Source organism: Sycon ciliatum, chromosome 6, assembly GCF_964019385.1.
Source record: "Sycon ciliatum chromosome 6, ocSycCili1.1, whole genome shotgun sequence".
NCBI lineage: Eukaryota > Metazoa > Porifera > Calcarea > Leucosolenida > Sycettidae > Sycon > Sycon ciliatum.
In genome coordinates this window covers 16,020,851-16,025,489 of record NC_088648.1, presented here as the reverse complement: position 1 = coordinate 16,025,489, position 4,639 = coordinate 16,020,851, and positions in this window count along the sequence as shown.

The window sequence follows — 4,639 nt, the reverse complement described above, 5'->3', positions numbered from 1 at the left end:
ACACGGACACTTCCATAGCACGGACACTTCCATAGCACGGACACTTCCATAGCACGGACACTTCCATAACACGGACACTTCCATAACACGGACACTTCCATAACACGGACACCTCCAGAACCAGAACCAGAACAACTCCGGTCCGTATCAAGGACGGATCTGTCTGCAAAGGTGTGCATGTCACGTTACACGAGCCGTTCTACTCTACAAAAGTAGGTATATTGCAACACAAACGCATAGCAATGCAGGGACGTCGGAAGGTACATGCATTTTAGTGTGGTACGGTCAGCCATCTGAAGTACGATTTACTCGTGGGGGGAGGCCGGGGGTGGCTGAGGTCAGAAAAAATTGGAAATTTAGAGCCCCGCCTGGATCAGTGCATTTGATTGATTCACAGGGTATCTGGGGCAAAGAGTGGTACAGTCAATAGACTCAATACCGTAGTGACTGTACTGTGTCCGACGGACGCCCCTGCAATAAACAGGTAAGCACAGTTACCGTAATGCCGCAGTGTACTAAAGCTGGGCTCAGTATTCCTGTAGAAGGCAATGTCAGTGGCTTGACTTCTGTTCACACATCGGGCTTCCAATCAAACCACAGTACAGTGAAGCCTGTCCAAGACGACCACCGCTCAAAGGGGTATTCAAAACGTGGACTCCGTTACCAGGTGGTCCGCTCCTTATCCAGGGTCATCTGACTTGAAATAGCACCCCTTGGTCCTGGTTGCAGCGGTCTTCTAGGACGGGTGGTCGCCTTATCCGAGTGGTCGCCTTGACCGGTTTTACTGTATTTCTCTGTGTGTCAACATTAAAACCAGGCTGATGTGCTGCCAGTGCATCTTAAAAACCAGGCTTGTACTGTAAAACCTGTCGATGTGACCACTCGGATAAGGCGACCACCTGTCCTAGAAGACCGCTGCAGCCAGGACCAGGGGATGCTATTCCAGTCAAATGGCCCTGGACAAGGCGACCACCTGGCAACAGAGACCACATTTTGAATGTCCCTTGAGCGGTCGTCTTAGACAGGCTTCTAACTGATATAATAATTATTACAGTCATATCTCGCTTATCCGGTCCTCTTTTATCCGGATCCCTCGCCATCCGGCAGAAAATCGTTTTTTTACCGATTTACAGCATATGCCGTACATACATACAGAATGTTTGTTCGATTATCCGGTTCCCTGGCCTATCCGGATTTTTGGTGGAAAACGGATGTGTGCGGTTAAGCGAGATCTGACTGTATTATGAGAGAGGCTTTAATACAAGACCCTATGGTCATGGTAAGCATTGCAAGGATACGGCTATAAGCATAGTCCAGACGATGTTGTCAGCAGGCTCCACTTGTACGTCGTCCCGGGGTGCCGGTCGACCGTGACCACCCCGTGTTCCGTCTACCCGTACAACTTGTGTCCAGGGGAATGTTGTTGTTGTTGTTGTCGTCGGTGAGTATGTGTATGTAGCCGGACTGCTCGTTGGTGCCGTGGCTGGCTGTGCCGTGGTCACATTGGGCCACCATTCTGGAGGACACAATACCTGCACCGCGGCATGCACACAATATGCAGTATTGTGACTTTGGGTTGAGTTAAGAGAGAGAGAGAGAGAGAGAGAGAGAGAGAGAGAGAGAGAGAGAGAGAGAGAGAGAGAGAGAGAGAGAGAGAGAGAGAGAGAGAGAGAGAGAGAGCGTGTGTGTGTGTGTGTGTGTGTGTGTGTGTGTGTGTGTGTGTGTGTGCGCATGCGCACACGTGCGTGTGTTTGTGTTCTTTCGTTTGGGATGAAACTCCTAGGTTCAGCCACACAAGTCACGACAGCACACAGCACATGTGTGTATAAGAAATAGGAAGAGGAGGAGAATTCATAACGACTCATAAGCCACAAGCGTGCTTGGTTCTCAGTGTTAGTGTCAATTTCAATTTTACTTTTTTTAGCAGAATCTGCCTCCTTTTCGAGCATTCTCCACCAAAACCTACTGGCAGGTATGCTACGCTGAAGTTTCCATGGAGATAAGAATTTGCCAGTGAACCTTCCCAAGAGATGTCAACGAAAGTGTTCAAGGACATATAATTCCTTCTTTCGGTGCCTGTACTACCGCGTACTGGTGACTAACACATTTTACAATTAACGGCCAGGATGTCAAATCTCTGGACTGAAACATAGAACAACGTTCGCACATCAGCATCCGACTTTAATATTGAGCTTTTGTTTGAGGGTGAGTAATCATGCGTGACGAGTTATTCAGGCATAACGGTATAAATTGGCCTCTTTGTTCACAAGATGGCGTGTATCGAGCAGTGTGGTCATGTTACCTTCTTTTTTTGGGAATTTTGTTTGTTTCTGTGCGAGTTGTTTTGCATCGAAGCCCGAGAGCTCGACTTTCTTATGCTTTAATACCACCGTTGTATTAGAGGGGGAGCTATGAAGATTACAATCCATGCACATAGACGCATCTACTTCTCGCCAGTGACTAAGCGCCATTCTCATTCCATTCCTACATGGCAATCTTTTGTGTTTCCATTGACACTTTGTGATCCATCAGATGTTTGAGTTGTTGTTGTTGTTTATTTTACTTCACCAAATGAACAGGCAGAGATGCCTTCTCACCTGCCCATAGGACAGGTTCTCACAGAATGATGAAGGGATGATATGCAAGGGAAAACAAGAAATGATAATAATATAAGACAGAAAGGACCAAAAGAAAAAAAAGAAAAAATCATGGAGTCAGAAATAGAAAGACAATAATTTCATGGAGTCAAAGAATAGAAAGGCAATTTCATGGAGTCAGGAACACGTGGTTGATTTTATAGACATGCATGCACAAAGGACTGATAGATGAGAAGGTTGGAATTTATGGCAGATAATAAAAGGATATTCACAAAGTAAGTATATCAATGGCAGAAAGAGCTTTTCGGAAGGGACCAGGGACACCTATCACTCTAAAATCAGAGGGGAGAGCGTTCCAGAGAATGCTTCCCCGATACATCATGGTCGATCGTCCCGCAGGCCCACGAAGAAAGGGAACTTGAAGCAAGTTCGACAGTTGTCCCCGTGTGGTGCGCTGATCCTCCGGAACAGTCTCCGGGGCCGTTCGGGTGAATAATTGTTGAAGAAGGGGGCTACAGGAGGAGTTAATGCATCGATGAAAAAATACGACAATTTTGTGTGTATATGCACGTGGTAGACTAACAATGCTGAGCAGAGAGAGCAGCGGGGCAGTTGGAGTCAAGAGCCGCTGTCACTACGAGTTAGTCCTTGCAGATTGCTGCCGACCAAAACTTAGTTGTGAGCATATCAAGAGCTGTGCGCTGCAAGAGTACTTTTTCCTCGTGTGCCGAAGGTTGGAGGCACTTCTACTACCCTTGGTTTCTTAGCAGGAGTCATGGTGACGAACGTTACTGTTGATGCTGTGATGCCGGAAGAGGCCGACGATAGCCAAAAGCGGGATTGCATGGTACCCCAACCAGCTTCAAAAAACCAGGTGTGTAAGTGGCGTGTGCCGAACGGTGCAGGTAGTGCTTGTGATCAGCTCTGCACAACTGGACAAGAGCTTCGAGACCACATCTGGAAGGAACATCTGAAAGGAAGATTACGCTATACCAGGAAGCGGCAAGACCTTGCTAAATGCCTTTCGGAGGGATGTGTCCGCAATACATACAAGAATAACAAATTAATACCTTAATAGGCACTTGAAACGGCACACAGGTGAACTCCCCTTTATATGCAATCATCAAGGCTGTGGTCGAACCTTCGACCAAAACTCAAGCTTGAAGTACCATAAGAAAAATTGCACACAGAAGACAAATATTTCAAGTCTCCAAAGCCTGGCTGTTCTGCTTCATGACAGTCATGCTGAGAAGGCATCGAACACAGAACAGCCATTACCAGATATCAGAGGTGCTTCTGAAGCAGATGCTGCATCTTTGGCTAACATCATAGAATCAGCACCGCCACCACAACAGAAGCAGGAACCAGCACACCCACTACGGTAGTACCCCAGCAGCATCGCCCAGCACCGCCACCACTACGGAAGCAGCAGTTCCTCGTACCTCCACCACCAGAGACGCAGCACCTGCCAACACCATCACCATGGCAGCATACGCACCCAACAGCCCCTGGCACCGCCACCTCTATAGCAGCAGCCAGCACCTTCAATATCACCGTAACAACACTGCGGGACACCCCCAGCACCGTAACCAGTCACTACACCAGCAAGTCCGTGCACAGCAACCACCACAGCAGCAAGTCCGTGCACAGCAACCACCACAGCAGCAAGTCCGTGCCCAGCAACCACCACAGCAGCAAGTCCGTCCACAGCAACCACCACAGCAGCAAGTCCGTGCCCAGCAACCACCAGAGCAGCAAGTCCGTGCCCAGCAACCACCACAGCAGCAAGTCCGTCCACAGCAACCACCACAGCAGCAAGTCCGTCCACAGCAACCACGACAGCAGCAAGTCCGTCCACAGCAACCACCACAGCAGCAAGTCCGTCCACAGCAACCACCACAGCAGCAAGTCCGTGCACAGCAACCACCACAGCAGCAAGTCCGTCAACAGCAACCACCACAGCAGCAAGTCCGTCCACAGCAACCACCACAGCAGCAAGTCCGTCCACAGCAACCACCACAGCAGCAAGTCCGTCCACAGCA